The following is a 10,501-nucleotide window of genomic DNA, read 5'->3' on the forward strand; positions in this document are numbered from 1 at the left end:
TGTTTTTGTTCATCTTGTTGCTTATTTTATTATTTTTTACTTAATTTTTGTTAGTTTTTTGCTCATTTTTTTCATGTTATTTAAGATTTGGTAAAGTTTTTATTCATTTTTGTTCATTTTGTTTATCTTTTAATTTAATATTACTGAATTATTAGGTATTTAACATTTACATCAGTAGACAGTTTTGGGTTTTGAGGGTTAACAGACTAAATACAGGTTCTGAATGTAACAAAACAATGAACTCAATGAATGAATTTTTCAAGTATATTGTTTATTTTCTCCCCATTTTGTAAATATTTGTTCACTTTTATACCACATTTTAAGGGTTTTTTGGGCAATTTTTTCTTCATTTTAAAAGCATTTCACCCTTCTTTTCCTCATTTTTCCTTAAAATGGTTTGTTTTCTCAGGTTAAACATGTTTTGTATGTTCTGTCATGAAGAAAATATGTGACCATGAAAAGTTAAAGTTCAAGTAGAAGCATTAAAAGAGTCAGTGCAGCTTAAATAGTAAATAAATCCAAGAATAGAAACAGAGTAAACCCAGTGTTATCAGTTTCAGTGGTGTTTGGACTGTGGACCGTGGAATAACTCCAGAGTCTGGTTAATAAATGTCTAAAATACACAATAAAATCGTTATTAAACTTATTTTTTAACTACTGATATTATATAACTATTGAATGAAAAGGATGAAGGGTGAATATAATACTGTGAAATAACTGAATGCTGAAATTCTGCTGTTAATGATGAGGAAACCTAAATAAATATCCGTCCCTGGGTGGGCTCGAACCACCAACCTTTCGGTTAACAGCCGAACGCGCTAACCGATTGCGCCACAGAGACTTGGTCAGGGTTGCCAGGTCTGACGTTTATACACAAAATCAGTATCCAGTCAGAACTGATAGAAAATATGATTTAATAATCATTAAACAGATCTGTCTTTATATATCTTTTAATAAACTGAATATTTCAACACATTTTAAACTGAGTGGCTTACTTTACCCTTGTTTATCAGGATAAATGCACCAAACTGGCAACCCACTGTGACCCATTCAATAACAACAGTAATAGTCATTTTAAAAAATAGCACTAATAATAGTAATAATAGTCATAATACTGTTATGATGAGTTAATAATAAAAATAGGCATCTGAAAAACTGAAAGTCATAATACTCAATTATAGTAGTAGTTATAATAATAGTAAAGATGATAATAATAACGATCATAGTAATGACGATAATGATAATAATAGTAATAATGCATTTTATTTATAGTGAACTTATTTCAGCATTAACAGAAAACTTAAAAAAATAGGGAGCAGTTATTTAACCCTTCAACAGGTATTAAACAGTTCCATCAGTAGATGGTTTTGGTCACCAGCTGGTTAATAAAGGGTTAACTTTTACAACTGACTTGTAAAAATCCCATTCTGTATTTTGGGCTTTGATGGTTTTATTCCAAAGACTGAAACATATGAGATGTGGTCAGTAACATTAAGGGGCATTATGGGTAAATAAACATCCACTAACTATAATAATAAATGTACAGTAGATGGTGCATGTGTTCAGATGGAACTCTTCCTCCTGTTTCTATGTGAGTTCATTTACCTGATGTAAAGAGCCGGGCTACATGGTTATTGTCCAGCGGGTGTAGTTCAGTTTATTGGAGTGAATCAGGATCAAACTAGTGTCGCTGACACACTCAAACACCACTGTGGATTTACCTGAAGGATAGAAAACAACAACAAAACAATCAGTTACAGTTAGTTCACAGTAAACAGTGTGCAATATTGAATAGCAAATAACATAGATGATACACTTAATTCTATTTAAATCAATATTACATGAAATACATATTAAGAATCAAATGCTTTGTTTGAGTATTTATGCAACTGAAGTTTGTATTATAGATAACAATGTCTTCTCATGTAAATGTATTATTTTAATTGTAATAAGTATAGATCTGTTCCTGTTTCTGTTAAGTCCATCATCTGTAATGAATCTGTATTTTATAACATACCAGACATTATTCAAGACTCAACAATGTTTATGGTCATTATGTGAATAGAATGACATTTCAAAAGGTGGTTCTAAAATTATAAAAATAAAAAACACACCAAATATGTACATCAAATATAAGATAGAAATGTACAAACACAGTATGTACAGTTTGAATATATTATATGAATGTCTAAGATGAGATACGACTTTATTTATTCCACTGTGGGGATATTTCACAGTTAACAGCAACAACAAACATGTGAAAAATTAAATATAAAGAGAAAAATAAGAAATCTGGTATTTATTTGAATATTTATATGAACACATAATTAAAATTAAATGTCAGACATTGACATTTGGGGATCAGGTTGTATTACACCAAAATACAAAATCCTATTATATGTAAATTCAGATCCTGGTTTCATCTAAAGACACATCTGTCTTTACTGTCAATGAATATTTATTGTCATTATATGAATGTGGCCAATGAAACTCCATTGGCTTCTGTTAACCCTTTGATGCATGAATTAGTAGAACCTTAGTCAAGATTTTTTTTTCCTGAGTGTTTTTACTCCTCTTTAAGCATGAAAAAAACATGATTGGTTTTTTTTTTTTAATTAACCTAATTTTTATGGGGTTACAAAAATGTCCACTCAGCTGGACACCATGCATTTAATTTTTGAAGCAAAGAAACATGTATTTAAAACACAATAACGTGAAATAAAAACATTTTAATGCAGCTAATTGAATGTTTTCTTACATTTTTATCATACTATATTTATTACTCACTTCATGGAGATAATATGCAAAAAAAAAAAAAAAAAACTTTTTGTTTAAGAAAACTGTTAATTACAGTCTAATAACAACTAGCAATTGATTTACACTCAAACATGTTAGTGCAGATCAGGTTAATCAAGAACATCAAAGTTACAATAATGGTATGAATTGCAATGTATGAGATGGTGCATGAGCGTCCACTGTGTTGGCTGATATAGAACTAAAACAACAAAACCCATGAATATACAAGAGAACAGCTGGAGAATAGCTGTCCACCGTGGTTACCACTATACATGAAAGGGTTACAGTAAACTAAAGTAAAACAACACAAACATCAGTTCTAGCAGAAGCATTAAAAGAGTCAGTGCAGCTTAAATAGTAAATAAATCCATGAATAGAAACAGAGTAAACCCAGTGTTATCAGCTTCAGTGGTGTTTGGACTGCGGAATAAACTACAGTCTGGTTCATAAATGTCTAAAATACACAATAAAAACACTATTGAATGATTAAACTATTGAATGAAAGGGATGGACTGTGACGGAATAACTGAACATATTCGATTTCAGTCTATGTTTAAGTAAAATTCTACTGTTTTTGATGATGACAAAATCTAATAATGCCGCGTTTACACTACGTGGAACCGGCTCAACTCGGCTCGGTTCGGGTCCTATTCCTGAGACCCTTTCCATGACAGATACTGCAGACAGTGCAGTACCTGGTTGTCATGGTGATGCGCTGCGTTTCTTCCGTGTCGTCTGCTCAGAGTCGCTAATAAAACTCACTCGTTGTGTGTTGTCTCGTCAAGCTCGTGTTGAATTTTTACGTCTGAACCTCCTCGACAAAACATGGTGTAGTTTTACAGGCTGTCATCATGTGGATTCACCTACTGACATATTTACTGTCAACTTCCGCCTCTGTTTTTTTGTAAAACGGCGGATCACATAGACAACTGTCTGACCAATCAGTGGTCTGCAGTGTGCACACGTCACCTGCAGTGTGCACACGTCACCTTTTAGTATCTGGGCCCCAGTCCTAGAACCTCGACGGAGGTGATAACAAAAAACTAGTACTGGGTACCAGATTCCAGGTCCTTTTTCGTAATGGAAACGCAAAAAGGCCGAGTCGAGACTACGTAGTGGAATCGCGACATAAATAAATAAATAACCGTCCCTGGGTGGGCTCGAACCACCAACCTTTCGGTTAACAGCCGAACGCGCTAACCGATTGCGCCACAGAGACTTGGCATGGGTTGCCAGGTCTGACGTTTTTAACCAAAATCAGTATCCGGTTGTAACGGATTAAAAAAAAAAAAAGATTTCATAATAATTAAACAGATCCGTCTTTACATGTGATTTAATAAACTGCATATTTCAACACATTTTGAACTGGGAACGGTTTATTTTACCCTCGTTTATCAGGATAAATGAATCAAATTGGCAAATAGTAATAGTCAAAGTAATAGTAGTCATAATACTGTTATGATGTGTATGTTGTTTTCTGTTGATAATTGGCTTCAGGCATCTGAAAAATGAAATTCATAATACTCATAATTATACTACTGATAGTTATAATAATAGTAATAATGATACTATTAATGATGGTAATAACAGTAATAATGCACTTTATTTATAATGAACTTATTTTAACACATGAGCAAAAACATAAATAAACAGGGAGCAGTTATTTTACCCTTAAAGACCTGGTTCTAGTTTTGCTAGGACTTCCAAATGATTTTTTAAAATACTTTTTTCTATGTCATTTATCACTAGGGATGGGAATTGAGAACCGGTTCTTTTTGAGAACCAGCTCCCAGTAGCTCGATTCCTTGGAATCATTTGCCTGCCTGCTTAATGACTCTGCTTATCAATTCTGCCGTTGTTGCACATGCACGATGACGTCACACATATGCTTCACTGTTTTGGTCAGAACATAGCCAACATGGTGTTGATGCAGAAACGGTATAAAAAGACTACACCAGGTCCACTTGCTTGTAACACTTGCTAAGCTTCCATGTCTTCAAAAGGGTGGAATCCCTCCAATATCCTCAAACATTTGTCCACAGCATGTGAATCATTTACAGGAATGTCACATATTTGATACTCAGCGGTGCTTGTGAATGTAGCAGCAGTGTGAACGCCGGGCCCAGTTCTGGTTCCAGTGCGGGCAACAAACGTCGTACCCAAACACAAATTTCCGAAGGTAGGGGAAAGGAAATGAGGTGCACAACAACGGGAGACGAGCCAAGCCGAGTCAAACCGGTTCCACATAGTAGAAATGCGGCAATAGAGGAATTAGTAACGCGTCTTTAATTTCACTTTCACTGCACGCCGCCACCCCCGCCCCCCACTCCCCCAAACCGGGCCCGGCGTCATCTGTTATTATTATTTGTGCATACTGTATATGTTATGTTTTCTGTGCAGAGATGGAAATATAAAAGACAGTTAATGCAAACACACCCGTTTGTACTCTTTTATTCCCTCACCCAATGGGAATCGATAAGAGAATCGATAAGGAATCAGATCGATAAGCAAAATCGATAACAGAATCGGAATCGTTAAATTCTTAATGATTTCCATCCCTAATTATCACCATTTATTACATTATCTTCTACATTTTTCATTTTCTAGTATAAATCCTGTGTTTTCCTATATTTAATTCACTGATCATGTTGATGTTCATTAAACTTAAGAGTAAATTCAAAGGTTATTAATTCAAAACAGAGAAAACTGAAGAAATGGCAACTATCTTCATATTTCACATTTTCAAAGGTCAGACCTGGCAACCTCCGTTTATATTAAATCTTTCCGCCTATCACGTACGTTCCTGTCCAATGTAAGATTGAATTCCATCCAATCACGTAGTGACATGACACTCGGCATAGCCAATCACAGCGCTAGTTTCCATTGCGGATTGGAAGACGCACTGTACAAATCCATGGCGTTTCCATGGAGACCATACTGTATTGTTTCCGGTCAGACGGCTATTAGGGACGGATTCAACGCATCTCAAAGTAAGAACATTTTGAGTAGATATTTTTTACAATTAGAGGCACGTGCTGATTATTGTAACCTTTCACACAAAGCATCATCATGTCGTGAACTATTACTTTTTGCTATGAAACATGTTCAGTCACATTACCTAAAGTTGCTAATGCTAACTCACCTAATGCTAGTCGCCTTCTCTGTGACGTTGTGCAGAAGTTGAACAGAAACCAGGGAGTTTATCTCATATCATAGGTTCTTTATAGACATGATAACATTCTATTTGTGTATGTAATCAAACTGAGTAGCAGGAGCCGAACTTTTAGGTAAAGTAAGGGATAAACTAACCTGTACTGTCTGTCACATCCAGGTCAAGTAACACCATTCTCACCTACATTACACTGCATGTGTATTAGTAATAATAATAATAATAATAATAACACATTTGCTATTTCCCTCTGTTTAAGTAGACACAGAACCCTTGTTAATAAAGCAGGTACAAAATATTTGCAGTAAATTTCATTTTCCATAACCTGGTCATGTGTTACCTTCTACCCATTTAAACCGTCAGAGGCGATCATTGACGTCACCACCCTCGGGACCCCGCCCAGGTCGCCATTTTGGGGGTCAAACAGCACTTACTGCTTTTCTGCTGACCTATATCTGACCACGTACATATCCTTTGTTCTATTTCTTTTAAATCCTTTTTATTTTTACTTACAAAAATCACAACAACCACATACATACCCTATCTTACAAAGGGTATCATCAACAGACTGTACAATATTATTCAGAAGAATTAAATACAGTACCTTGTACAAAATGATCACAACAAATCCTTGTGTGTTTGGTTGGCTCAAAGTTTTTCCTGTTTATCCTGGGTATGAATAAGGAATTGGTCAGAAACCTAACGTGCACTTCTATAATTATTAAGATGGTTACATTAATTAGTTTCGAAGAAGATATTACCATAATAATCTAAGGTAAAAAAAAAAAAAAAAAAAAAGAAGAAGATAAAAGTCATTATTAGTTCAGACAAAACACTTTAATTTTATTTTGAAATATACAAATGATCTAAAGACTGACACATGAAATCCTCCTAAGACTGACAATGTCAAACAATCTCTCTGTTGTACACATCTACATATTTCTTGTATTCACATGTATATCACTGAGCTAAGTCTGGTCCGAAACGCCTTTATCCCAGGGTTCGAAATGTCCAGGCCGGGTGTGAACTGTCTCATGTGAAACATCCAGGGTCCGAAAAGACCTGCTCTCCTGAATGGCCCAGGTGTGAACCATTGTCCTTCTGTGCAGTGGAGCAGCCACGGGTCGCAGTTTGAACAAAGCACATGTACATACACAGTCAACTTTGCATTTGTTTGCCCCTCAACATGGTGGAGACTAGGGCTGTGCAATTAATCGAAATTCAATTACGATTTCGATTATTACACGCAACGATTACAAAAATTATGTAATCGAGAAAAAACGATTATTACTTTTGAGTTGTTTTAATTCACACGCACGCAAGCTACCATGAGCTGCTCTGCCCCGCCCCCCTCTAAGCTACAGCTGCCTGCTAGCCGGCAGGTCCACCCCAAGAGGAAAGTTGTACCTAGCGGTCTGGAAAAATGGCAGGAGAATCACAGCAGAAGTGCTTAGTAAACAAAAAAGGCAAGTCAAATTCAATTGTATGGAATCACTTTGGGTTTGATGAAGAAGACGAAGAGCAAAAACACATCACGTGCAAAAAGTGTTTCGTAGTTGTGTCCGCACCGACCGCTAACACAACAAACCTTTTGAACCATCTAAAGTTTAACCACTGCCACCTTTATCATATTCTTTATCTTATGAAAAACTAAAACGCATAAAAACAACTTCGTCCGCAATGCAATCTTCAGTCTCCGAATCTCTTTACGCTGCAACTCCCGTATTAACCTAACCCTAACCCGTATAACCCTAACGTGCGTATTCTACAGGGTGTCCCATAAGTCTCCATACATAGGAAAAATAAACGTTTCTTGACATAAACCATTTTTTTTAATATAATATGCTCTATATGACTGCCATTTTGTCAGGAACACATTTCAATGCGTGTCCTCCACTGCTGAAGAACTATAAAGAAATATAAAGAAATACATGTTAGAACCATATGTATTACAGGGGTTGGACAAAATAATGGAAACACCTTCTATGATGCCACAATGTTAGGTGTTTCCATTATTTTGTCCAACCCCTGTATGTCCCCTATGTATGGAGACTTATAGGACACCCTGTAGATGGCTGATGTATACAGAAGGCCTTAACTGAAACCTCACAGCACGCCACTGAATTTACTATGTTTCATACTACATTGAACATACTTGAATTTATAATTTGCACTTTACGTGAGGTTTTTTTTTTTTTTTATTGCTACAGTTCTATGGCAAGTCTATAGCAGTTTAATTACAGTGCACTATTTGTTTACAAAAGGAAACATACTTTACAGTAATTTACAGTACACTTATTTGATTTCAAAGATTTTTTTGTTTCGTACAAAAGTGAAAATACTTTGTTTTAGTGGTTAAAAGCTTTATTTATGTTTAAAGAGCATATTTTACATTGCTTTGCAAGAAAAAAATAAACAACTTTAAGGTTAACAAATAATCGTTTTTAATAATCGTGATTTCAATTATTGCTAAAATAATCGTGATTTTTTTTTTTTTTCTATAATCGAGCAGCCCTAGTGGAGACTGACATAGTGCCCAGGATGTGTGACGTCAGTGACTACCCTCTATACTATTAGAATACTATCATTACTGATACATATGTAGTGGCATATTATGACACAAAACTCTCACAACACACACACACACAAAGCAAGTGACCACAGAAATTTCACAACATATTTTACATCAGTAATTATGTGACAATAAAATATTCTTAAATCCTTGACTGTGATGACATAACCCATTTAAATGACTTCTCTTAATGTGTAACTAATCACATCAATGATATGCTTTATCAGGTATGCTTATGACATCAGTATCAATTGACTGTTTCACAACCACAGTCTTGGCACCAGTCCATCCCATCACAGCTTAAAGAAAACCACGTGGAGGAATGGTCCTGGTTGGTACACTATCTGGGTGAATGCTAACTTTGTGGATCAGCCTCACCTCTTCCTTGCGGTGTCTGGAGCCTCCAGAGCCCACTGATGTGCCCACCAGTCACCAGCTGCTGTCAGTGTGCAATCAGGACATCAAGGCCAGCATCACTTCAAATTAAAAATGGATCGAACCAAAAAGGTAAGAAATATTCTGTAACTGATATAAATGTACCCCATATAAATGCCATTCTACAAATCTGGTCAATCAAAACATTCTGAAGGCATAAGTAATAATTCATTTTAATTATTTCATATACTGTTGTGTGTTCAAATGTTGAAATTTTAACATGACTGTTGTCAAATTCCAGATTAGTCAACAACTGTCTGGTCACGGTAGAGGGATCGGCGTCAGTTCTCACCAGTGTAACAGTAACGGTGCAGGAGGGTCTAGGACTGGACAGGATGGTGGCTGGTGTGATGGCATGTTATTGCCAGGGAGCAGTTGTACTACCAGTTCTAGTATGTGGACTGTGGCTGCAGTGTGTGTGTGTGTGTGTGTGTGGGGGGGGGGGGGGGGGGGGGGGGCAGCAACCAGCTCAAGATTAGGTCTGGGGAGTGGCCAGACCTCCACATAGGACTGGACATTCAGCATTCTATGAGGAGGCTGGCAGTACAACAGACGCCCATCCCCTGTACTCTACCTTCAGGGGTTGTTTGTCCACTTGCATTTTCGAATGGGATGCAGGCGACCTCACTCTGGGCAAAGAGACAGAGGACACATGGCGAAGAAGCGACCATCCAAATCACTGAGCGGCTGCTGCAGGAACTGGGAAAGACAAGTGGGTGGGATCTTAAGAGGGTGATACCTCTGGAACAGGTGCACATTGAGCATATCTGGTGTGCGCAGAAGCACCATGTGAAGTGCATCCAGGATGTTCCGGGGTCCAGCTCTATATGGAGACAGACACAAAGGGGGTGTGGTCCTGATCACTTATGGTTGTAGAGGGTCCCCGTCCAAATACACCGGTATCATAATTAAATTGATATCTGACACTACATTAGTTTTGTTGCCTTTCAATTTTTATAACAAAATTTACCCAGCTGTTTTAAACCCACTGAGGTGCTTCTCCACCTTCTTCCACCTTCCTTTCCACAAAACCTCAATTCATGGACAGAGGTCGCAAATTGGGAAAGCAACAAAACTGCATAAAAACCATGAAAAGAGGTAAAACCAATAAAGGGTTTTACTAGTGAATCAATGTTGTAGCAGATGATGGTGTTTCCACGTTCACTACGGAGCCTCTGAATGTCCAAAATGGTCATATCTGATGACCATGAAAAGATGACAAACTGTATTTTACACCAATTATTTACATGGATTGATAGGATTAGTAGATCAATGGGTATTACACAGTTACATCACTAGATGGTTCTGGATAAAGGTGGATGTTTGGGTCTTTATGGGTTAAGGACAAGACCTTAAAATGTTCACACCCTTTAACAAACACTGTCGTCATGACCCATGAACACAATGACGACACAAACCTCCATCAGCGGTTTCCGTGGTTTTATGATCATGTGAACATAGTCTGAAACCGTAAAACAGTCGTTCATCGATGTCATTGGAGCCTTATCACAGACTGTTATCAACGCTTT

General features: G+C 36.7%; 2 non-coding genes across 2 annotated transcripts; both read right to left on the reverse strand.

Annotated features, from left to right (window-relative positions):
* Positions 1-767: 767 nt before the first annotated feature.
* On the reverse strand, positions 768-841 carry trnan-guu (transfer RNA asparagine (anticodon GUU)). The gene has a single exon. It is a non-coding gene; the product is annotated as a tRNA-Asn (tRNA).
* Positions 842-3,941: 3,100 nt separating this feature from the next.
* On the reverse strand, positions 3,942-4,015 carry trnan-guu (transfer RNA asparagine (anticodon GUU)). Its single transcript has one exon. It is a non-coding gene; the product is annotated as a tRNA-Asn (tRNA).
* Between the last annotated feature and the right edge of the window lie 6,486 nt (positions 4,016-10,501).

The sequence above is a fragment of the Sphaeramia orbicularis genome, chromosome 6 (assembly GCF_902148855.1).
Source record: "Sphaeramia orbicularis chromosome 6, fSphaOr1.1, whole genome shotgun sequence".
Taxonomy (NCBI): domain Eukaryota; kingdom Metazoa; phylum Chordata; class Actinopteri; order Kurtiformes; family Apogonidae; genus Sphaeramia; species Sphaeramia orbicularis.